The following is a 26,770-nucleotide window of genomic DNA, read 5'->3' as shown; positions in this document are numbered from 1 at the left end:
AAACCCTGCAGCAGCTTGGAGGGGAAGAAGCACTGGGGAAGCGGGCACCGAGCTGGACGTGCTCCCAGGAGCCCAAGTGCCAGCCCCCCCGGCCGTTCCCGTGTGAGCACAGGCTGCTCACTGCCATTGCGGGTTCTGCTCCAACCCTTGACAAGAGTGAAACTACATAAGCGATAAAGGCTTTTTCTTTCTTTGCCCAAAGCCTGACGTAAACGGGTTAGGGGCAATGAATAACAATCCTCCCGGGTCCATTTTCAAGTGGAAATTCTAAGTGAAACTGGAAGTGTTGAGAGGTCCAAAATAGTATTTGTTATGGACAGAAACATAGTACTTCAGGAAACTTACCAGACATTCATTTAGAGAGGTACCTTCTCACTTGCCCTTGCAAGTGTGTGGCCAAATTTTTTTTAAAATTCATTTTCTTAAAAAAAAAAAAGTGTATAAGAACTGTTGCTGTGGCAACCTAACAGCATTTGGAATGGTGCTTAGATTCTAAAATTCAGAGCCTCTTGAAAAGATGAACTCACTGGCCTCTCCACAATTTTTCTAAAGCTTCCAAATAGAGGCATCTGGCAGGTGTCAGGCTGCAGCCTTCTAGATCCTCAGCAGACACAATTAATTGGTGGCAGATTTCAGTATGGCTTGTTACCTTTCCTTCTCTGCTCTTTCAAACTTCCTTGAGCTTGAGTCCCCCACAGGGCACAGGGTAATTTGGGTTAGTAGCCTCCGGAGGAAATGGTGATTCTGTGGCTTAGGAATCACATGAAGCCAGGGAGGGCTGACAGGTAATGGCCTGATTTTTGTCCTGAAACAGTGGGAGCAGCTGAACCTTCCTAATGGAACCAACATAAGGAACAGGTAGACTAGAGGGAGTGCAGGAGACATGCCCTCACTGGCATGTGAGTTCCACGAAAATAGGACCGACATAGTCATATTCACAGGTGCACGTGTGGAATCAGGATGGAGCAAGCAGTCAGTAAATATGTGTTTACTGCATGAAGGAATGGATAGATGGCTAGGAAGTCATTCCTTAAAAGATTCTACCCCTGCACTCTCAGTTTCACCTGTTCTTCAGCCGAGAGATGTCTGTATGCCTGCCACCCCACAGATCACCATCACACAGTCTGCAAAGAGCACGTACATGTCTTGACACAAAACATGAAAGAGTGCCACGGAGGCTTTCAGTAATTATTTGATGAGTGAATGAATGAATGAATGAATGGATGGATGAATACCTGAAAACAATACTCCTAGACCCTGAGCACTTGACTACAAAGCCATATCACACTCTCTCCTTGGGTTACTTCCTGCCTGTCACATTATTCAAAGTCCCTCTCACATAGAATACAAACTGTCCCTGGCCATGAAATGCACGGAGGAAGTACACAGATAACTTGAGCAGTCAGGAGCTTTGATCTTGAAAAGGAGGGAATTCTACACCAGGCTCTGAGGTTTGCTTCTCTGGAGTTGACAAGCAGAAAAGGAGAGTCACACTATCTACATGGCCGGTTGTCGGAAATGAAGTGATTAGATTTTAACTGGACTGTGTGTTCCTGCCCTGGACCAATGGGCCCAGGAAAGTAAGTGCAGAGAGCATGCTCACCTGTCTGAGACACTCACTTCTTGCTAAGTGAGCACTTGACCAGACAGGGCAAAACCCCTTCCCGAAGATGACCACAAGGTAGATAACCGGTGGCCCAAAGAATGGCCCTTCCTGATGTCTCCGTCCTGGACCTGGATTTGCTGCTTAGGGCATCTGAGAGCAACTGACACGAAGTGGAACATGTTCTAGATTTCAGGTATACCTGGGTTGTCTCAGGAAGTAAGTTCTGGGGAGAGGAAGCCCACGCAGGTCTCTGGGTAACTGACATCCAAGCTGTATCTTCATTAGGGATTAAATCCATACAATCATTGCATGCAACGTGACAAAATGATTTTCAAAAATCAGCGATTCTAGATGAAGGGTTCCTAAGAATTCATTGTGTTATTTTTGCAACTTTCTGAAGGTTTGTTATTTTTCTTAATTTTAAAAAGTTTAAAATCAAAGGAGAGCATGTAAAGCAAACAAGGAGAAAAACTTCATCAAGTTTTCTTTTTCTGGAACAGTGTGCATAACAGTGTCTATAGCTAGATACGATCTATAGGTACAGATGAGGAGAGTGTACAGATAGGTACAGAAAGGTAGTCATAGGTACAGATGAGTGACTATGTGGATATGTGTGGTTCTAACTGTCCAGAAAATCTCTGGACAGTCACATATGAATCCAAAAGTAGCAGCTGCCTCCAGGAAAGGACAGGCATTGAAGGAGACTTAATTGTCTGTAGACCTGTTATCACCTTTTGAATTTCAAACCATCTTCATCTATTTAACAGTCTTCTCTACTTAAAGATAATAAAGATGAAAATAGCCCACCTCATCATGACAAACATTGGCTCAAGAACTGCTGTACTGCTCTCTGTCTCTACAGAATTTCTATACTGCAAAATTCTTCCTGATCTTTTCCTGGTAAACTCTTACTCAGGCTTCACGTCTAAAGGTCACCACTCTACTGGAGCTTCCCGATTTCCTCTTTTTTCTACTATTTCCACAGTCCCTCTGTGCACCTTGTGCGACCCTGGACCTGTCTAGAAGGAGCTATGCACCATGGTTATTTGTCTGCCAGCTTGGCTCCATCACAAGAAGGGAGGTTCTTCGAGGCATGACTTTAGTTTCATTGTTGTATCCCCCGATGCACGTGCACTTGTCCCATTGTTTTATTTCCAGTACCTAGTCCAATGGCTACAACAAGAACAGTTCTCAAGAGATGGCTGATAAGTTAACATATTCAGGGTTCTCTTTGCCTCTCCCAATGTGTTACCTCTCACAGAGCGCATACATTCAGCTGCATACTAATGCATTAGCCAGGAGCCTGAGTCTCCTTTATAACCAAGTGGAGATTTAGGACATGGCCATACCCAAAGAATTGTAACACAATTGCCCTCCAAGTTCATTAAGGCTGCAAAAGAACTGGAAGAGTCAGTGCTCAGGAGAAGAGACCCTAGCTCTACCCACTGTTAATCAGATGTCCCTTGGCAAGTTCATGTTAACTTCTCTGGACCTCAAGGTCCTCATCTACAAAAGAATTGTAATGACTGCACATACCACTCAAAGTTCTGGTGATATCCAACAAGATCATGAATGTAAAGCACGTAGCACAGTGGCCGCACGTGGGCCTGCTCATTAAATATCAGCTCTTACTGTTATTATCAGGAGTGGTCTCTGCATTTTGTTCACCGTTAGTTAAATAAAGCAAGATCAAAGAACCACAACTTTGGTTGAAGTTGCCCAGCACACAAAAGCTTCCTGTAATTCTTGGTTGATTGTGGTACTGGCAGTCACATCGCACAGACTGAAGATCGGCAAAGAAGTCAGCAAGTGGACTGTCTGTTTTTTATTCAGGTGACACCAGCTATAGACAGATACTTGGCCTCTTTCTCCACAATGGCCTACATCCCAAAATAGGAAATGTGCATTCACAGACAGACCCAGCAGGCACAGGGGGTTAGAAGGCAGGCTGCCAACATTTCAGACTGTCAGGGACAAAGCAGGGCCTGGTGGATACTTCAGCACAGGTGAGCTGCCCCCCCAAGCGGCTTTTTGGGATTGATTTTTATGCAAATGAAAGATAATTGGGTGACCTGTGACCACTGGCCCCTGCTGATTATCATTCAGGAGAATCTCAATGCATGTAAGCTTTTCATGAACAGAAGGGCAAATACTTTTCACTTCAAGGCATTCCTATCTGCCCCAGTGCCCTACTATACAAGCCCAGCCAGGTAGCAGGGCTGAGAAGCACTATCCTGTAGCTAACCTAGGTCATTCCTCCCTTGCTCTGAGGAGACACCTAAGTAAAATGTGTGCCAGGAATGAGGCTCAAGTGGATCTCCCTGGAGGTCAGCCTAAGAGCTGATCCTATAAGCCCGAACCCTGTCACCACCATTTGTTACAAGTCTTTCTCTCTACCCCATCTCACTCTTTTTTCTTCCTACTTGGATTTTGAGCACTTTATACAGAGCAACTTGATTGGAAGCTCCTCCAGGAAAAGGGAAGTGCCCTTTCATCTCTGCCTTCAAAAAACATACCTTCAAGAAATGCTGGCATTGTGAACTGATCATGGACCAAGAATGTGAGTCCTCAGCCTAAGTTGTTGGCTAATTTTGTTTTGTTCTTCCAAAACCTTATAGTATAATCATGAACAAGTCTTTCCTTTCTTCTAAGTAAATAAAGTAAATAAAATAAAATAAAATAAAATAAAATAAAATAAAATAAAATCCTTTCTGTAAACAAGAATCTTAGCCTGAAAGATCAAGTGGCCATTCTGTCTATACCATGCTGTGGTTTTTTGTCAAGGGTTTTATGAACATTAGAATAGTTTACCTTCCTCTCCTTAGAAAGAGGCTATGCAGAACTTTTCAAACTAGGCTGTTCTTAATTTCTAAATAGAAAACAAAAACAAAAACAAAAACAAAGACAAGTAGCAGATTTCCTAAAAGAGAAATTAAATTCAAGTACTTTCTATTTAACTTCTGACTCTGCTTCATTGATACCTCATTCTAATTGTCCCTATTATGTAGAAAAATAGGAAATGTCAGTTGCATGTTCTATTGAATAATTCACAGGGCCAGTGAAACCAAGAGACCCATTTGGCTTGTCAGAAATGAGATGATCATCATTCCCAGACATTTCTACAGGAGGGATGCATCTCGTCTGCTGAGCCAGGCTTTGGAGCAAATGAGTGCAAAATATGCTAATTTGAGGGGAGCCAGTCATACACAGCAGATCGTACTGGTGCCTTCACAGGGAAGGGCCACTCTGCTCCTTGAAGAGTTTTCATTCTTTGGTTTATTCCCACAATAAACATCAATCAGAGCAGGGGAGAAAGATTTGGGGGGCCTCCCCAAATTGGAATTTTGTCCTCAGACAGACTCACATTAAAATATGAGTGTACGAACACCCGGAAAATCACCAAGGATTTACAGGTCTAGTCACAGGGGATGACCATCTATGTAACAAAAGCTCATGTGGACTGTAAGAAAAGAGTCCTGCCTCATGTGGAGGAAATTTTTTTTTGTCCTTACAGAGCAGATTCATTCACGGATAAGAGAAAATAAGGGAGTGGTAAAATACATAAGCTCTAGCTAAAGTCATGCATCTCAAGGATAAAAATTTCCAAGGATAAAAATTATGGCAATATGGTCATACACAAGCTGCTTATCTTCTCCAAGACTCGTTTTTATCATTTAGAAAATCTTGGATATTTATAGTACCTACCACATTAGGTTTTTGCAAGGATTATGGGGGGTGATGCCTTTAAAGATCTTATCTGCCCGACGTGTACTAAGCAATCAATACCTGTTAGCTGCCATTATTCTGACTTTTCTCTCTGTGGTGATATCAGCTGCCCTTCCTCATCTTCTATTCAAAATATACTTAAGTTCCTATTCATATGTTTGATTAATATTTATTGAGAACCTACTTGAGGCCAGATACATTGGTTGCAACTAGGAACACAGCAGTCCCCAAGTAAGTCCTGCCCTCGAGAATCTCCAGGTATAGCTGGGAAGATAGACAATTAAATAGATAATTACAGCCCAATGTTGAAGTCATAGTAAATGGTGTAATCTTGGACTACTAAAGTGTTGCCTAGGAGACACCTATTACTCAGTCTACAGGGATCAGAGAGAATTCCTTAGAGATAGCGAGATGCAAGCCAAGATATAAAGTGAGTGAGAGTTAGCTTGTAAGGAAAGAGAAATTATGGGACTTTGTGTAAATACAGTTGTACCCTATAGTAGATCGTACAGTAGACGCGTATAGTAAGGGCTGGGTGTACAGAGAGAACGGCCAAGAGATGAATCTAGACAGCAAAACAGTGGCCTTGTCATGGAAGAAGTTTATTAAGGAATTCATATCTCTGATATTGAAAAGATTAAGCAGGAAAATAAAATAATATCCAGATGTAGGGACATTGTTTAGGATTTGTATGAAAGATACAACATGCTGGAGTTGAAGTAACCCCAGATGCAAAATGACCTGTCAGGTGGCAACAATCTGGAGAAACAGGATCATGTTTGGATGATGGCAGTGGGGATAAAGAGAAAAAAATATATATATATTTCAGAGATAATCAGAGTAGCACCAGAAAGAAACAATAGGAATAAACTGCTGTTGGAGGTAAGGGATTGAGAGGCATATGGTACCCTTCCCATGTTTCTGATCTGGGTTAATTTTGATGCTACCCTGAAATGTGACACATAGGACAAAGTGAAGGTTTAGAGGAGAAAAGCGTGACTTATATTTGGCCTCTGCATTTAAGGCACTTGGTGGACATCTACATGGAGATGAGCCATAGACATATGGATAGATGGGTCTAGACCCCTAAAATGTAGGGAATCATGCTGGTAGAATTAATTATTAAATTTCTACCTGGATATTAGAATGTCTTACAAAAATAGCTTCAGTTACCACTGAAAAAATAGAGGAGATAATTGGATTCATAGAATCCTAAAACTTAAAAACTGTTAAAGACCCTAGGTCCAACCACCCTGTGGCCCGGAAAAGAGCTCATTAACCTAAGGGCACATGGAAAGTGAATGGAAAAGCTGGGCCTGGCAGTTGAAATCAGCCTTTTGGCTTATGATCTTATGTTCTGTCTTTCAAGGTCTAAAAGGTTCAGCCTCCTGGCCATGGGATGTAAGCCACCTTGTTCACATTTATAGAATTATCTTCAAAAGAAGAAAAGGTGGGAAAAAGCAACATGGCAATTTTTCTAGTCTATCCAGCTGAGTTTTTGCTGAAGAATCTCTTTTAGTTCTTTCTTCCTCCTCTGAATCTTCTATAGTCACCCCTCTTCCCCACCAAAAAAACAAACAAAAAACTATCACCTTTGTACTAATACATAACAGATGTTCAATAAAGAGAACCCAAGAACAACAGTGAATAATCACATTTCTCAAATCCCAAGAAAGTAGGCCAGCTTTCATCTCAGGTACTTCTTTAGATTTGGTGAAGGTTCAAACAAAGGCAGGTTGCAGGGAGGGGCCCACTGGGCATCATTTCCACCTCCACATCCATAGTATAGTAAAGTGGGTCCATCTTACCTTCTTCACCCATTGGATACTTGCTGCCAATTTCTATAACACACTCCACCCATCTGATTGGTCACTCAACAAATGACAACAGGAACGAGTGTCACAGGTCCACTGAGCCGAAAATACAGTGATTTCTGCAAAAAGTGAAAGGACCATTATTAATCTAAAGGTGACGTGAATCGATAAAATGACATACTACTCGACACTGGGGATACACAGTTGCATAGATAGACTTTTCTTGGAGGAAAACAGCCCAGGTGTGGAGAGATGTAAACAAATGATCACAGTTGTGTAGGAAATGGGAAAAACCTACCATGGGTTTAATGGTATCAAAAGACGGTGTGACTGTGTGTGTATTTGGTACTTGGACAAAAAGATAAAGGGAGCCATTCATCCAACTTCTTACAACACACTACATACATCACATACATTTGCTCCAGCAAACCTGTAGGGGGATATGAAGTCTTGGAGCCAGTTTCTGAGACAACCCACATTGTGTCTGAGTCCAAAGTAGGTACCTTCCCTCCGCGAGGGAGAAGCACTATTGTGGTGCTGCCAGATCCTTACAGAATGACAGTCTCCAGGGCAAAAGAGTGACGGTGGTGGCAGCGGTGATAGGAGATGTCATCCCTACACCAGCGGAGCTGAGCAGACAGAGCTGCAATTCTTTATCAAGATTACATTCCTCTCCGCCCCCTCCCGCACTACAGCATACTCTGGATTTCTGTGTGGGGGCTGTGTTCTGCCCAAATTCTGGTCTGATTCATCTTCATATCTCCCAAAGTGTCTAACACATTTCCTAGCCCAGAGCAGCTGCTCACTGTATATCTGTTCGGTGAATGAAGAGACGAATACAGAGTGTCTGAACAGCTGTCGTGTTCAAAAACTGAGGCACTGAACCAAGGAAGGTGGTGGCTGGCATAGCTTTAACACAATGACAGAGAGGATTTCTTGAACGTCCTTCACCTCTAAGGCTTCTACCTTCTAGGATTAACCTGGTCTGCGTTAAGAACTGAAACAGGTTCTTAGTTGACTTTCTTTATTATGCTTCCTTTCTGCTTCCGAATCCACTTTTCCTTGTCTCATCTTGGTTCCATCCAGCAGCTCCTCACACATTATCCCTTCTGCTAAACAACAACAACAGCAGCAACAGCAGCAGCAGCAACGACAACAGTCAAAAACCCTTCTTGGTGAATGGCTGAAGATGAATTATAAATCTAAAATGTGTCCATAGCATCTTGATTTGGTGACTGTAGCAAGAATAATAAAATTTTCCTACTGTGTGCTACTCCCAGGATGTCGAGGACAAAGTAGCACTGGGATTATTCCCAGATGGACATGGTGTCCGGTCATAGAGAAAAAGCCGCATGGACAGTGCACACAACCCATAACTGATGAAGGACCCTACTTTGCAATCACCTTGCATGTTGAGCTAGTATCCAAAATTGCTCCCCTCCCAAAGGAACCCTACCCGCAAATATTCATGCCCCAGTGCCCCTTCTATGTGAATCTGAGCTGTCCTTGAGTCACCCATGAGACAGAGCAAAGTGACACTCTACACTTTCAGACGATGAGTCATAAGAAATCTTGTAGCCTATCTTGTGCTCTTGGAAGCTTCATCTGGGAGAAGTCAGTTGTCATGTCAAAAGTCTGAATACTCTAGACCTGCATGCTGGGAGGAAGCACTAGCTAGCCATGTGGAGAAGCTGCATGGATAGAGAGAGAGATGCCCAGCCATACCTAGCTATTCTAAGCATCCAAGCTGAGGTGCCAGATGGTGGACAAAGATGCCATCTTGGACTTCCAACTCAGTCAAACTTTCATGTGACTCCAGCCATCTGACTACACAGCATGAGAGACCCCAAGTAAAAACCACCCAGATGACTTCACTAAACTCAACTATAAAAGGTAATAGTGAATTGTTATAAGTCGCTAAATTGGGGACAGTATGTTACTCAGCAATGGATAACTAGTACACCATAAATGGAACAGACATCTGCCACAAGCCTCACCAATGTATTCTCTTTAAATACATATCACCACTCTGGCTGTCATGAGCCCATCTGGATATCTCAAAGGATTAGACTCTTTGCCCAAGATGTGCAGCCAATAACACCCAAGGTGGGACCAGAATCCCACAAGGGCAGACATGATAGCCTATGCTCCTTCTGTTTGCCTGCCCCAGTATGCAGTCAGCGAATCATGCAGCTGCATCTGTTGCCAGTGTGCTTCTCAGAGTTTACTTCTCAAATCTATAACAACTAATTGAACTCCCCCTTTGCCTCATACTGTTTACCTCTCTGCAAACTATTCCCTATAAAACTCCTTTCACCAAAAACCTGCACAGACAATTAAGAGCTTTGGAAGGAAAACAAAAATAGCCGGGTGAAATGTCTATGAATTCCAATCCCTGCAAACATTCAAGAAAGAGGAGATGTAGGTTGTGTGGCAAATGTTGGTATACAACTGCACCATGCTTCTTAGAAAAGAAAACAATGACAGAAGAAATCCTGGCTGTTTTTGTGCTTTCAGCAGACTCAATTCGGTGTGAGAGGGCCATGTGTGTATGCTCCCCCATCTTCTCTTTCTGCACTGCTGTTCCTGCTTGGAATTTTCATTTTCCCTCCTCCCGCCGCATCTCATGATACCCCAGGACTTGCAATCATGCGTTCCCTTCTGAGCCAGGGAAATCCAACCCAGCACTGTGACATCCATCCCTACCTACTGTCCAAGTCACTCCCCTTCCTTTCTCACGGACTGTGTGCTGTTACGGGCCCTCTCCCAGAACAGAGTCACCGCCTGCTTCCAGCTCTGTCCAGTGCTGTGCGCAGAGGTCCCGCAGCACTGAGCCTCTAGGGGCAGAGACGCAACATGCCATAGATTACTGCAGAGAGATGGAGAAATCAGGAAAAAGAACACTGAAGCCAAGAGTGTCAAGCAGGATGGAGAAGACCCTTAGTGAGCATACAAAAAGCAAGGAGAAAAGCCAGGGAAGGATGGGGATATGATTGTGGCAGATTTCTCTTGCTGAGCTCTGAGTGTTTAGAAGGCTCAGTACACGCAAGTCCATAGGCTTTCTTTTGACCCACGGGTCATACTGCTGTCTCTCTCTGAGGATCTCTGCTCCAAATCACACGCGTTGACTGACAGATCTACATGTATGGATCCTCCACAAGATGCGGACGCAGGCAGCTCAGACAGGGGCCAGGATCATTGTTAACACTACAAGGACAACAAAAACAACAATATGTGGTGCTGTGGTCGGGGGAGGGTAAGGGCTGAAAGCATACATGAATTAAAATAGTCTGCATCCCACTAACTCCATCAACACATGCTTCAGGGTCCCGGGCCACTATGTATGCAGTGCTGATGCAGGTATGGTGGGGGGGGGTGACGGGTGAAAGGGGAAAGAGTTGTTACTGAAGGGAGCAAAGGAGCACAAGGAGACAGTGACAGCTCCATTTTACAGATGAAGAAACTGAGGCTAAGCAGGAAGTGCCCAAGTGCTTAGAGCAAGGATACAGGGTAGCTGGACTGGATCACCAACAACCCACTCCTTTCTTGCCAGATTTAAGAATGCACAATGAGACCTTTCAGGGGTAAATCATGTCTGTACCTCTGGTATGTCAGTCCAGAAAACTACTTTTTGGTGTAACAGTACAAGGGATTTCAGGTATCTTGGTAGGGAGCTGAGACAAACTATGATTAAATATGTTACTATTAAATAAACAAATGAAATATCAGGTTTCTGAAACTGCCAGGTTTTTTTTGTTTTTGGTTTTTGTTTTTTTGTTTTTTTGTTTTTTTTTTTTGGCCAAGAAGTCAAGCAAAGGCCATATGCTTTTCTGCTTTAATGGAAAGATCAAGTGGTTTTGCAGATTCTGCTGTGTCTTTTTCTTGTTCTGTCCAGGCAGCACACAGGCAGTGGACTCTGGGCACCCTGTGGGCAGGGGTTTCTTCCTTTTATAGGTGTCACATGTTCCTGACATTGTTGAAAAGATGAATAAACCCAGTTAATAATCATCACTGAGTGTTTTTCTTTCCTGTAAAGAAATTATTGCCAAAGTTCCAAAACCATATGGTGAAACATATTTTGTAAGAAAGGTTTATAGATTCTGAATTTTTCTAAAAAATGGGGGGAAGCAGTGAGGATACATTCAATTTAATGTATCCATGCTTTGGGGTGCCTGGGTGGCTCAATCGGTTGAGCAGCTGACTCTTGATTTTGCCTCAGGTCATGATCTCATGGTTCGTAGGATCGAGACCTGCATCTGGCTCTGCACTGATGGCGTGGAGCCTCCTGGGGATTCTCTGTCTCCCTCTCTTTCTGCCCCTTCCCTGCTGACATGTGTGCTCATTCTGTATCTCTCTCTCTGAAAAAAAAAAAATCCAGGCTTTACCTTTTCCAAGCTAGTCTGACTTCAAGAAAACAAGACCTCTCTAAGCTTCAGTTTTCTTAGTATAAAATGGGGATAATAACTATTTTGTAGGATTACATTAAGAATAGTGATAATAATTGTATTACCTCACCCAGGATAGGCACTCAATAATCAGTACCTGTGATTATGAAAAGATATAGATTGTGCTTTTTCCATTGTGCACGATGTAAAAAGTAGTTTTGCCTTTTATCGTAGATTTGCTATTCATAAAGCTCTCTGGTACATGTATAAGCGTCTATAGAGAAGTAATATTCACGTATTTTGCATGCATCGTATATAACATATACTTAACATTAATCTGCAAGCGCTTCCCACACCATTCTTTTGCAGCTGAGGAAAGGGAGTCTCAAAGAAGTTCCGGGATCCCTCCAAGTTGCCCGCCTCAGCTTAGACTTCTGCTCTCACCCAATGTTAAGGGCTGCCAGCTGCCCACAGCTCACGCCTTCCTGCAAAACCTCCAAGGCCGGCCCCTCACCGCCTGGACAGGGATGACGCCCAATGTCTGGCCGTAATTACAAGAAAACATCCATAAAGAGGTCCTGGGCTCCAAATGGATTTGACACAGTGGCCCTTTAAATCAAACTCTTAACACGATTTTCTTTATTTCCCTTTAGCAGTTTTTCTAAGTAAGCCATGCCTTTACAGGCACCTAATACAAAGTGACAACCTTCACCGTTTTCCAACGCGCCGATGGACGGCCGTGGAGAGAGTCCATTGTCACCATGGTAATTACCGCACAATACCTGGCGGCCAATGGACAGTCAGGAGGCTCAGGCAGCGGCTGAATCCGGCATTGTCCGGGCCCGATAAAAAGATTAGAAGCCCTGAAAAGCCGGGGAGCAGGATCTCACAGCTCTTTCGCTGGGCCCTGAAAGGACCATTGTGCTTGCACCATAAATTCTGGGTTCTCCGGGCACTTGACAACTGAAGCCGGGGACAATAGAATTCTTGTGTCCAACAAAACACTCCTTGTCCAATGCCAGTCTTATCAGCCGCATTTACAAATGTCTTTCGTTGTACCCAAATAATTCCCTATTAGAAGGACTATTGGGAGCAGAACTAAATAAATATTCACAGCCTTTGTAATATCGTTGGGAAATGAATAAACAAACAGTCATCTAGCATATGAGCAAGCCTCCTGCTACTCTACATTTTATCCCCATGTCTTGCCCAAATGATGTCGTTTTGATTTCTCTCTGTTAACGTATCAACAATTGTGATCCTGGCAGCTCCAGTTTTATTTGCCACCTACTACATACCCCTGATCTACACTGCCTCGGTGCTTCTACGTGCATTTTTCTTTTAACTGATCTTGCCAACAGCACTGCAGGGGGCCTGTTTTATTCGGTTGCTACCTCCTAAAAGAGAAGGAATTTAACCTCAGAGTGTTAAATTGACTTAGCCAACATAACATAGCTAATTAATAGTAGTAGAATAAGAATTCCAACCTAGATTTCCCTTGCTCCTAAGGCTTTGCCTCCCTACTCTGCCATGATGATTTCTCCATTGAATAAAAAAGGAATGAAATGTCAGAATAAGGGGAAAATCTAAGCACATCCACCGTAAAAGTCGCAAATATACATGGAGTCTGTTTATATACTGTTACTGAACCTGAGAGGAACACTTACAATAGAAGGAAAATAAATAAAAAGAGTATATTTTATTTTTGCCCTAGAATGCCAGCCACTTTGTATCTTAACCTTTTAGGGAGACGGAGAGGTGGCAAGCAAACCCAGCTTCAGGAAGGTTTCAGGGATGTCCATACATCCTTCCCTTACAGGATGGTTTCAGGGATGTCCATACGGTGCACTGGTAAAGTTTTGGAAAGAATCACTGGGATAAACAAAGCAGTCAGGGCACATACAGTCACAAACTCCCAGAACAACACTAACGCCTCCTTCTGCAGTTTGTTTTATTTTGCCTACTTGCCTCGGTGTTGTGAATGAACAAACATCTCAGCATTTGACAGTAAAGCAGCACACAGCAAAACAGAAACTCCTTTCTTGATGGAAGCATTTACTAGAGGACAATGATCTTTTTTATATTTTTACATAAAAGAAAAATCTGACAATATTAAAACTCTAAATGTTTCCCTATCAGGTCGGGAGATGGCCACCCTGGTTGATACAGCTTATGTGCCTCTTCCCAGTCTGCCCCCAGCCTCACGTCCTCCTGTCCTGCCCAGGTAAGTAAGGCCTGCTGTGCACCTCTGTTCCTCTAGATTTCTCTGCCAGGAAGAGCTCTGTTATTATGTCTGTCTGCCCCTTCCGATGTTGCATCCAAGGAAACTCTGAGCTTCTGGAAGACAGAAGCTACATCTTATAGTCAGTTTGTCTGGCCTGGGTCAGTACACGGCTAACCCTTAACAGAGCCTCGCTTATTGGAGAAATAGATGAATGGTATTAAACGGACAACAACATAAAACTGTATTTAAAAATTTTTTTAAACATAAAAATGTATCCTTTTTATACACCTCATGTCAAAGTACAGGTATAATTTGTAAAAATTTTTAAGGACTGTCACATGTCCTCACTTGGCCCAAATTACACAGCCTTGATAAAAGCAATGTTGAACTGTTTTGGTTCATTTTCTAAAATAGTTAAAATCTATAGTTAAAAATAGGCTATCTTTTTGCAAACAATTGGCTATTAACAAGACTGGGTAACCAATAGGTACCTCCTGACTGACTGACGGTAAATCTGTGTGTTTGTGTAAGAACTGAGTTTGAAAAATGTGATCCATATTTCCCAAATACTTCAGATGCCAAGTGAAGCATTTAATCATCTTTGAGGATTTAAGGGCATGGTTATAGACATGTACACCTGATGCGAACTATATCATCTCTTCTGTACTCCCAGGAGCCACGTGTTATGTAGACACAACTTAATCCAAACAGGCAAAGAAAACATTAATTGAGAGTTTGTAATGTGCTAGGTCCCATGCTAAGTACTTTCACATAATACATGATGTAATGTTGTAACAATCTTCTACGTCAGATACTATCATTTTCTTTATTTAATAACTAGGAAATTGAGGCTAAGAAAGATGGAATAAAGTTGCCCTCATTCACAGAGCTACAAAGCAGTGAAGCCAGGACTTGGACACAGGGAGTCTGAACCCAAGCGATTCATCCAACAGCCATACTCAACATTTCTGCAGACATAAATCAGGGCACTAATTTAGGGAAGTAGTCCAATGATTTTTTAAGTGACCAGTGACTCAACCACTTTACCAGACTACTGAACTATCTAGAGAGAAAGAGAAAAAGAGAGAGAGAGAGAAGCTGCTGATGAGGTACCTCCAAAGAAGTGACGAACAGCGTCACTTTATATTTAACAGTTTATCAAATCTGGGGAACGTTCATACAACCAAGAAATCAACTTACTTGCAAAACGCCATGTTCATAAAGCCAAAGAAGTATTCACACACACACGCACACACACACAGCAGAGTTTTTTGCTGCTTGCTGCTAATACTCAGAGTCTGCTATTACCTCTCAAAGTAAGAAAAGCTAGCTGCACTCTCTGTACCAATGGGACTGATTTATGCTATCGTAGGAGTGCATTCTCTCTTGGGGCCATTATGCTTGGAAAGAAACCAAACAAGTTTTCTCAAAATTAAGTGGGACTATCCTTTTGCAATGTAAAATTAATTAAGTTAAGGAAAATGTTTTTCCTTAACTTATGGAAGTTAAGGAAAAATATGATGTTTTGTCATATACCTCTTCCTGGATACTGATTCTGAAGATACAAACTATACAAATTCATATTGTTCATAAGCATCACAAAGGCAAAAGCATGTGTGTTTTCTCACCGATTGTATATCCATTGGACAAAGTCACAAACTAAATGCTTCCAAATAGCTTTGGAATAATTAAGCTAGTAAATAAAGAACTGAGTCCCCAACACTGAGGTGCAAGTACCTCTGAAGGCCCACAGTGGATGGTGACTTCTAAGTTTCTTCAGGCACAAGTGTGAATTTGGCCACAGAGGGGCTGACACGAGCCAGCCCAGCGAGTGAGTCTAGCGGGGACTCTGCATGCTCATCACACCTCGTTAAGTACACAGGATTCATTCAGGGTCAGCAGGGGAAGCAGGCCAGTGAAATGTTTCAGTTATAGTTTGCTGCACTTTATTGGTGGAATTATATTCTTCACTTGTATGCACAAATTTTGACATTCTTCAAGATCTAGGGAAAGCTCACATGCCAATATCAAGAATCTAATATCCCCATAGAAAGCTTTATTCAGGCTATTCTCCCAGGACCGCCCAGATTCACACATACACACATACCCTCAAAGTTCTATTTATTTTGTTTTCATCATTTTTTATTTATGTTTTTAAAAGTTTATTTATTTTTGAGAGAGAGAGAGAGAAGGGGAGAGGCAGAGAGAGAGAGAAAGAGAGAGAGAGAGAATCCCAAGCAGACTCCACGCTGACAGCAGGTTAGGACCTAGGAACCATGAGATCATGACTTGAGCCGATACCAAGAGTTGGATGCTTAACTGATTGAGCCACTTAGGTGCCCCTTCATCTGTTTTTAAATACTCAAATGATTACAAATAAAGTCTGTTTTAACTGCTTTCATTGATAAGAACTGAGAATAAAGACAAAAATATCATTATCAGAAGCTGTGTACAGTTGAGTCATCTTCCTAGATTGGGCTTGGATCAATGTGTCAAAGTGACAGGCAAACGTCCTATTAGAACTCAAACAATAGCTCTGTGACATCTTCCATTACAATGCCCACTAATTAAATCTCTATCCTATGATGTCATCTAAGAAAACCAGGCTTGATTTTGAAATAGGTTTTCTTTACGCCTTCTTGGTTTTGATATCTGCAGCTGTCTGATACTTTAAGTGTGTAAAGTTATACACACACACATATACACATGCACACAAACATACTATTCACTTGTCAGTTGCTCATCTCTGGAAATATTTAAACCACATTCCTTATCCAGCAACTTATAAAATAAATTTTGACATTGGGTACTGGGGTGGTCAATACGTTTCTTTCCTGTCCTGAGTCTCTGGAATTCTGTAATTGGAATAATCAGTTCCCTTGCTGAAAGTACCCAGCCACCCTCCAGAAGAGCTTGGACCATACCTGGGGGAACACTGAGCTAGGCGGATCTCTAGGACCCATTCCCTCTCTAATGGTCTTTCACAGGCCCAACCTGGTGCCATTATAAAGACAATCTTTATAAGGATACTTCATGCACAGAAGACCATGAGGACATTGGGTGGCGGGGGTGGGGGGAGGTCTCCTTTAGCTATAGTGGTGGTGATAAGTAGACACAACTAGGTTTCATAGTCCCTGCCAAGATGGTCTGGTCACCTTGGAGAAAGCCAGAGGACCCTGTCCAGGGACCGAACCAAGTGGTATGTCAGCCAGCAAACAGAGGAAGAGTGAAGCAAGAGAGCCAGACAGATGGCAGGCAGTACAGTCCCTGCTGGGGGATGAAATTCAGGTCTGGCAGCCCCGTTCCCATTTGGGGTTCTACTGTTCACCAGTTCCATAAGTTAGGACTCTTCTTCTTTACCTATAAAATGGACATTCCTTGACAAATGAAAGAATGCACACACATTACCCTATTGTTTCTGGCACAAATTTACTGTTCACTAAATATTATTAGTCAGCATCATCATGATCAAAAATTTATTAGTTTTCTGCTACAAAGACTCTATACAAAGAGATTAGTGCAATGCCTGACACAATAGGAGTCCCATAAATTACTATTATTATTTTTGGCATTAAGTGACAATGAGTCAGATGTAGGAAAGTACTTTCAATTCTCTTTCAACCCAGATCTCAACAAAGAGAAAGTCTCCATTTGTAACAATTCCTGAACAGATCTCTCTTTTTAGAGAAGGTAGTCTCAGGCTCAGAATAGATTATATTGTTTAATTATATCTATTTGGGGGATACTTTCTACTTATCACAAGAGATACTGGTTTACGATCAATGGTAGTGATATAATTTTTAAAAATTTTTCATGTTTACTTATTTTTGACTGAAAGACAGAGCATGAGTAGGGGAGGGTCAGAGAGAGAGGAAAACACAGAATCCAAAGCAGGCTCCAGGCTCTGAGCTGTCAGCACAGAGCCTGACACAGGGCTTGAACCCATGAACTGTGAGATCATGACCTGAGCCAAAGTTGGACGCTTAACTGACTGAGCCACCCAGGCGCCCCATAATATAATTTGCTTCAAAAATATTTAAGAAAAACATGGGGCGCCTGGGTGGCTCAGTCGGTTGAGCGTCCGACTTCAGCCCAGGTCATGATCTCACGTCCGTGAGTTCAAGCCCCGCGTCGGGCTCTGTGCTGACAGCTCGGAGCCTGGAGCCTGTTTCAGATTCTGTGTCTCCCTCTCTCTCTGACCCTCCCGCATTCATGCTCTGTCTCTCTCTGTCTCAAAAATAAATAAATGTTAAAAAAAAAATTAAAAAAAATATTTAAGAAAAACAGAATGAGTTCAAAAGAAAATATTAAGTAACAGCATATTTTGAAGATAAGCATGAATGACTGACGTGGGGGGTAAGGGATGATGACTTCACACATGGAGACACCGAGGCTCGGAGGAGGAAACGGGTGAAGAGGAGACTCCTGCATGGACCCACGTCTCTCTGCAGCATCTTCATCAATACCACGTGCTGGGTCAGGTGCAGCAGGGGCCCGTGAGGAACGACTGTGGTCCTCTTCCAAGGTCAGAAATGAAATTTAAATGAAGTGATGAATGTCAGTGCAGACCTGGTGACGGTCTGCAGTGAGGCAGGAGCAGAGTCTGGTAGCTCTCCAGGAATCTAGGTCTTCATGGAGAAGAAACTAGGTTGAAAACACACAGGGCACAGAATCCACCTTGTACGTCTCCCTATCATTCATGGCACGCATTTACAAATACCTGGTTTTATTCCACAGGAAGTTTAAGGCCGCCTGCAAGGATGTATGAGGTGCAGAAACATATAGTGCTGCTTTACATGATAAAAGTGAGAAAAGGAGAAATAGCACGAAACAGCAGTCTGAATGAAGGCTCATATGCAAAGCTCAGGCAGAGAAGTCATATCCCTCTCGGGGCTGCGGCACACAAAGGGACAAGGACACGCAACCAGGCACAGGAGTTCCAAGCCCATGAAGTTAAAGCTGGTCTTCAGTTCCATCACAGCCATCCCAGAGACGATGTCACAGGGTTATTTATCCCACCGCTCGCAGCCAGACGACCCTGCCTTCGGCATTGAGCAACATCCTTAGTGTGAACATAATAGGACTAGAATACTTGCCAGATTATAGCAGCCCCAGCAAGGGGCTGGTGGGGGGCCGGGGGGGTGGTGCTCAGAGTCTCCAGCAGGTGAGGAAAGGAGGCAGGGAGGTTGCAGGCAGGATCTGCCTCCCAGGAGCACTTGTGAGCTGGCCCATCCCCCACATGCTACTAGCTGCTTACTCTAAACCACGCGTCTGCTTGGCCTGCTTCTGGTTTCAAAGCACTGAAGGGCTCCTTGGTCTGGCGTCCTCTGCTTTTAGCAATAACCAAACCTTGCTTTGTTCTAGGTCCTGTGCTCAAACTGTTACATCCATCGCCTCTATTTGCAAGTGGAGGAATCTGAGACACAGAGGATGGGTAAGGTACCCCAGTCACCCAGCTTGTGGGGGTGCAAACCCAGGCCCCCCAGACTACATTCTGACTTCAGTGCCTCATCATCACCTGCTTTTCCCCAAGGGCAGACCCTTCGTTAGGGAGCCAGCTGGCCTTCAGCCTCACCTGGGGCAGCTCCTTCCCAGAAATGACTGTTTTTGTTAAACTTAACCACATTGCCCCACTCTTCCCTACTTTAGCCTTTGCATAGAAAGCATATTCTTTGGGGCGCCTGGGTGGCTTAGTCGGTTAAGCGTCCGACTATGGCATAGGTCATGAACCCACAGTTCGTGAGTTTGAGCCCCACGTCGGGCCCTGTGCCGACAGCTCGGAGCCTGGAACCTGCTTCGGATTCTGTGTCTCCCTCTCTCTCTGCCCCTCACCCACTCATGCTCTGTCTCTTTCTCTCTCTCTCAAAAGTATAAACATTAAAAAAAAAATAAAGTACATTCTTCTTCTTCTTCATAAACATTCCTGTCCTTTAAGGCCCTGGCTAAGTTGCTTCCTCCTGATAACCCATCTTCCTTTTCAGCTTCACACACACACACACACACACACACACACACACTCAACTCACTATGGCATCATCTTTACCAACCATTCATCCTGTAAACCAACGTCTCCTGAGGTGCCAGATCCTGGCCAAGATACCAGAGTACCAGGCAGACAGGGCTGCTACTCTTGCAGACCTTTCTTCCAGTGGTAGAGTTAGAAAGCGAGCAGAAAAATAAACAGTAAACAATTAGTGACGAAGGACACAGCAAACTTAAACAGGTTAATAAAACAGACTGGATCATGACTTTTTCTTAGGACCCCTCCCGATTGGCACGTGCTTGCCTAGCTCAGAGCCGACGCTCAGTGTTTGACAGGATGAGGCAACATCTACAGAGTATAGTTACCATCAGCCATTCAGGTCTCAAGTCCTCAGACACCTTGTTGTTCTAGGAAATCACTCTGGCAACCATTTGCTTGCCACTCCCTATCCCTATAAACTGGTAAAAAGCAGAAACCCTGTCGTCCATGTCACCACCTAGTGTAGCATAATCATCTGCGTTTGCTGCCGGCCAGAAACAGAGACCAGAACTGACATTGGAAGGACTTCACAAATCCTAAGACTGGGTATTTCTGGGTACCCCCAAAGGCTACTACAGGGGCTGTGGTAGGTGTGGGTGGTATGGGGAGGTTGTGGGATCACTGCCTCTTCTGCTTTTTTCTATTTAATCCATGGCTATGTTTTAACCACTTTCTATATATTAGGGGTTGGGGTCGGATTTTATCTGGATGAAAGCCATGGTATCAAGAGGGAAAAAATAGGAATAATGAATCTAGGAGTTAAATGGCTCCTTTGAATTTTTATAGAACTTCATTCTGAATATCAGATGTGCATGTTAAGATATGGACAGATGTGTACAAGTACAGACAACCAGACAGCAACAGAACACATAGGTGAAGTGAAGAGATTACATATGAGGGGGTGGGGGTTATAAGTGTGTGCAAAGAGGAGGATATAAAACAGTAGTGGGCTATGCCTTCAAGGGGGGGCAGAGGTCTTCCCAGCCCCACTGATCTCTCAGTAGAACACCGCTTTCTTGGAGATCTGACAGTTCATTCATTCATTCATTCATTCGTTCCTCCTCTCACTTATTCAGATGTTGCATATAGAGCATCTCTACATGCCAGTCTCTTTGCAGAGATAAATGTGTAGAATTAGGGATCATGTTAAGGTGAAAAAGAATGGAGGGAAGGAAGGAAGGAAGGAAGGACAGAAGGAAGGAAGGAGGGAGGAAAGGAAGGAAGGAAGGAGGGAGGGAAGGAAGGAAGGAGGGAGGGAAGAAAGGAGGGAAGGAAGGAAGGAAGGAAGGAGGGAAGGAAGATGGATAGAAGTGCAAGGGAAAGCAGTCAGGTGAGCACAAGTTACTGAAACCACCTGCCTTCACTATCATCCCAGCACTCGGGGTCCGGCAGCAGATCTGAAGCAAATGCAGAGTTACAAAGGAGGCAGGTGGGTGAGGAGAATGAAGAGAGCTACCCAAATAAGATGTGACTAAAAAGCAGACAAGGAGAGATGACAGCACAGTTGGATCTAGGAGACTGTCTATTTTTAGTGTCCTAAAGAAGAGTCTCTCCGTGACCTTGCCAAATTATGATGCAAGCAGAGTTAATGAAAACTCTCTCAACCTCCTCTTCCAAGTCGGCTCATTACCAGAACCTTTCTGTAGATGCATCCCCTAAAACACAGTGACCTCATTAAAGGACTAATCCTAACAGGTTTGACCTGCAAGGGAACACACAGATTTACTTCAACAGTTTTCTGCCTTTCCTGTTGTTTTTTTTCTAAAGAAGCTGCTAAGACCAGGTTTGCTTTCCTGAGTGGTCACAATTTTATCTCCTTTGTTGTTCTGCCTTCCGGTTAATCGCCTCCCAGTTTCAGAAATGAGGAAAATGCTTCTCGAAAATTAGGAAAGATGCTTGCTTCATAAGTCATCTTAATTATTTACATTCCAAAGAATAGTGGCGCACCTGGATGGCTCAGTCAGTTAAGTGTCTGACTCTTGGTTTCCGCTCAGGTCATGATCGCACGGTTAGTGAGTTCAAGCCCTGTATCAGGCTCTACACTGACACCATGGAACCTGCTTGGGATTCTGTGTATGTGTGTGCGTGTGTGTGTGTGTGTGTGTGTGTGTTCCTCCCCTGCTTAGTCTCTCTCTCTCTCTGTCTCTCTCTGTCTCTCTCTGTCTCTCTCTCTCTCTCTCTCAAAAAATAAACTTCAAAAATTCCAAAAAATAGAAAACTAACCAAAAAATTATGGTGCTGACTAATTCTAGGTTTCTCTACGTGCATGTTTCAAGTGTTCTTTTTTCATCAGAGAAATAGGGCGTTGGAGCTGTAACAAAGTGACTCATATGGAATAACTGACTTGAGAACAAGGGCCTCTAGGTATTGCCAATCTCTTATAATCCCACTCTATTTCACCCAGATCCCCAGTAAGAATAATAACTTTCTATTGATGTAAAGTCGAAATTGCCTTGTTGTAACAGGAATATGTTTAAGTAACACACTACATGCCCTGCATGGAACAGCAGTTCCTTCCCAAAGTCACAATTATGTGAATTGTAAAGCAATGTAGAAAAATATGTCGGACCAATTCAACATAGTTCATTATGAAGGAAAATCTTTACTCCAATTACAACAATGTAAAAATGTTCCTAAGTTAACTACTGGAAGGGAGGAGGAAAGTAAGGAATAAGTCAGAGTCAATGAACCATGGGTGGGTGATACTTCCCCTTTATTCTTCCTCATTATTTAAATAATAATAAAACATATATATATATATATATATATATATATACATACATATATACACATACATATATATAATCTGTCCTGGACACAAATTTTCAATGTGATAAATTCTCATGTAACAGCAGGTGTCTATTTTGCAGGGTAAATCCCTGAGCCGGCCACAACCAAAGTGAACCCGCAGTCTGGTGATGGAGTGCCTCCATCACTTTCCTTTACAACCAGAAACAAAACAAAACAAAACAAAACAAAACAAAACAAAGCAAAATGAAAACCCAAAACAAAACAAAAAAGAAAATACAAAAAAGACTACTCTGCTTCAAGATGCCTAAAGAACCAGCTAATTTATTCCAAAATAGAAACAGGAAAATAGTTCACGATACTAAGTGACTGAATCATTGAAGTGCCAGATTAAATATTGATAACATCAATTTGATCCTAAAATATTCTCTGGTATGGGAGAATCCAAGAAGGGAGGTCAGGAACAACCAAACAGGTAACATGAGATGACCATCCCTAGAGGCCCCCTTCATTTTTTCCAGTTCACTCATCCATGGCATACCCACTGACCACCTGCAGTGTACCCGAGGCTGTGCTGGGGTTGGAGACACAGTGATGAACAACACTAGACCCTTACCCTTAATGAGCTTGCCTCATAATCTAATTTTGGCTACTCTTACCTCTAGTCTAGATAGAGTTACACAGATGATCTCTTGAGATTCACCACCTTATCCAGAAGAAATTAGCCAGTAACAAGGTAATGGGCTGTAAATGATACAACTAGCCTGCACCTCGGGGGTGCTGAGTTCAGGCCCAGATCTTACACTGAGACCACAGGCAAACCCCTTAGACACTCAGAGCCTCAGTTTCCCTATAAAAACAATCAGGAACGGGGTGCCTACATGGCTCATTCTATTGAGTATCCAACTTTGGCTCAGGTCATGATCTCATGGTTCATGAGCCCTGTGTCAGGCTCTGTGCTGACAGCTCAGAGCCTGAAGCCTGCTTCGGGTTCTGTGTCTCCCTCTCTCTCTGCCCCTCCCTTTCTCATGCTCTCTTTCTCTCTCTCAAAAATAAATATTTAAAAACATTTTTTAAATAATCAGGAAATGAGTAACCTCAATGTCTCAAGAAAGCTCAAAGCTCCATTATTATATGGGGCAACAAATTCATTTGTACTCAGTGTTTTTATATACTTCAAACTAAGCTATAAACAGAGACTTCGAGCAATAATATACTGTATATCTGAAAGGTGCTAAGGGAGTAAATCTTAAGAGATACTCATCACAAGAAAAAAAATGTATAAGTATGGGAGGTGATTGATGTTCATTGATGATGGTGATCATTTAAAAAACTACACATACATCAAGTCATTATGTTACATGTCAATTATATCTAAGTAAAACTGGGGGGAAAGAAACTAAGCCAGAAGCCAGAGAGCCTGGAAAGAACATAGGACCCCCACCTGCCCACAAAACCAAACACCTGTCCAGAAGGAGAGAGAAAGAAACAATCAAGGAGTTGTTAACTATAACCTCCATGGGAAGGTTTTAGGGTTTGACAATCCTGGGTTCAAATCCTGCCTCTGCTTTGTAATTAAATGTATGTCTTGGAGCAAATGACTCAACTCTATGAGGATCAGTTTCCTTGCTTGAAAAGTGGCTGTGGGACCTAACTCACAGATTAGTGAAGATAATATATGTGAGACATTCGTTCCGCCCCAGACACACAGAAGGTGCTCAATACATTTACCCAAATTAAAATGATAACTTAACAAAAATAGGATATACTGGAAGCCCTTGTCTAGACTGAATCTTGTTCACTTTTCTGTTTCCAGCACCTGGCATAGGTCAGTCACATAGAAGGTGCTTCATAAAATAAATAAATGTTAACACTGATTAACTCATACTGATTAGAAGCTCTGATTGGCAATTATGTACATATGATTAATTAAAAGTGAGAACACAGATTGGTTATTACTTTATAAATACAGTTTGTTTGGGGTGAGTATCTTTCAAAATGCAAGGTACAATGATGAAAAGGTCACGGACTCTGGGACATACCAACAAAGTCAGCCTCCCATGTGGCTTCTGAGATCAGCAGAGGCAAAAGCCAGATGCCTGAGTCATGGCCCAGCAATGCTGCAGCAGGAACCAGTTGGAAGCATGTGCTGTCCCAGAAACTACCCCAACTGAGCTCTTCATTCACTGAACAAACAGTTCCAAAGGTCCTTTGAGTAACTCCGTGGTGCCCTTTGGCAGAAGAGAGACAAACAGAGCTGACACCAAGAGCAGAAAACGTGAGAATCCGTGCTCCAGGGAAAGTGCTCCAAATAGACAATGAAAGGGGATCAATTCAGGGAAACCAGGAAGCCCATTAACTATTCCACGCAAAGCCACAGGTCTGTGGTCCAAAAGCAAAGTCTCAACATAGCAACGGAAAATGTCAGCCTTCATTTGGGCAGCTGCACAACACACACACACACACACACACACACACACACACACACACACGTAAGTGCATTCACATGCACACACATAGTCCCAGGAGGGAGAAATGAGTCTAAAATAACAGAGTGCACTTTGAATCATAGGAACAAACTGTTATAATCCATTTATTATGATGAGCACAGGGTAATGTAGTGGCTCTCTGTAACTAGGTCAGGCACCAATTGATAGTCAACTCCACAGACCTAGAAGATTTAATGAGAAGGAGACCAGACAAAGACGGAAGATGGAAATAGTGCCCCAAGCACGTGTCCCCAGACTCTACAATCTGGCAGTGGGGCCCAGTCCATGCTACTTCTCTCAGAGAGACCAGAACAAACTTTTGGAAACTCCTAAGATAGGATCAACGGTTCATGCCAAGCCACTGAGGCATGGTTCTGGCAGCAGCAACAAAGCTGGACTTAAAAACAAAGCCTGAATCAGATGGAGATGGACCTGAGAGGAAATGTAGTCACAGCGAACGCGTGATGGAGGACAGAGCGCTACAGCATGGGGCAAGATATAAATAAAACAGCACTGCCGTCCTAAAGTGGTGTCCACGCCAGCCAGTGCCCTTTGCCGGGACCTCTGTGTCACTGTTCCCTTCCTTCGTCCGGGCTGGGCGGTGTCACTGGCACCTGCACTCAGGCTGGCGGATGGAGAGGCCAGGCTTGTTAAACCCTGTGCCTACCCACTCCACCACCACGAAGATCACCGAGCAGCTGTTGACCACCTAGAATCTTCTTTGAGAGGCAAGATCCAGGGTGACAGTGCCATTTCCAAAAGATTCCTTTCTTCTCTGATCTTAGGGCATCTCCTGTGAGGACACTGGACGCTACAGGGCCGTGAGAGGGTGCAGCCCAGCTTTGTTCTGGACAGCCCGGAGCAGCGGCCTCCTAGACAGTCAGAGAGGCAGCCCGCTCCCTGGCGCGGCTGGGAGCCCCGTGAATGAGCCACTGTGATGAGACACACACCCACTGCTAATGAGTCCTGCACAGACACAAGCCCCAGAGGCAGAGCAGAAGCACAGAGAGGGACTGGGTGGGGCCAAGATCCCCCACCTGGGCTCACTAGTGCCCCCAGCACAGCAGGGGGAATCCTGAGTTATCTGCCTTCCCTAGAACTAAGAGCCTCTTCTCCCCTCCCCTCCTGGCCCACTTAAAAAGAAAATGGCAGCCAAAATTTTACAGATATTTCTAAAAGGCAATTACCATCACGTATGACTCTCATTCATTATTTTAAAAAACATTTTAACATAAAAAATGTATAAAAGGGGCAGATTTTCAAAATAAAAACCTTGGCAACCTAATACTGAAGAAAAAAAACAACACGTGCATACATTTGGCTTAGAACCTTGAATATCATATAAATTCTTTTCACACTGTTCTACTCTACATTCGTGAAGAAGTAACGAGGGTAGAGTCTGGAAGCAAGTTGCCTACATAGGAATTTTACCTCCTTCTACCCTCAGACAAGTTATCCCGCTTCTGGGGACCTCCATCTCCTCATCACTAAAATGGAGATTAAAACACTATCTCCCTCATAGGGTTCTTGTAAAAAGTGAGTAAGTTACTACATGTAATGCACTTAGCATCTAGCAAGCCCTGGATAAATGCTACCTGCCTCGATCATTAGCATCATCATTAGCATGATCTATGTTTGGCAGCCAAACTGAACTTGGAGCTTAAACGTTCAGGTTATGATGCAGCATTCGTTGTGTATAATCACAGTTGTGCAAAAGCTAATGATATAAATTGAGGTATGCAGATCAAAATGGAAA

General features: G+C 43.2%; 1 protein-coding gene across 2 annotated transcripts in view; it reads right to left on the bottom strand.

The window, feature by feature from the left end:
• CDH11 (cadherin 11) overlaps nt 1–26,770 on the bottom strand; it is a 152,079-nt gene that overhangs the window by 81,159 nt on the left and 44,150 nt on the right. For both annotated transcript variants that reach the window (XM_047835821.1, XM_047835819.1), the window contains one exon: nt 7,141–7,265. The gene's annotated coding sequence lies outside the window, so the exon portion shown is untranslated. The remainder of the gene's footprint in view (nt 1–7,140; nt 7,266–26,770) is intronic.

This window comes from Prionailurus viverrinus, chromosome E2, assembly GCF_022837055.1.
Source record: "Prionailurus viverrinus isolate Anna chromosome E2, UM_Priviv_1.0, whole genome shotgun sequence".
Classification (NCBI taxonomy): domain Eukaryota; kingdom Metazoa; phylum Chordata; class Mammalia; order Carnivora; family Felidae; genus Prionailurus; species Prionailurus viverrinus.
Note: the sequence above shows the minus strand (reverse complement) of the source record. Positions and strands in the feature narration are given on the sequence as shown.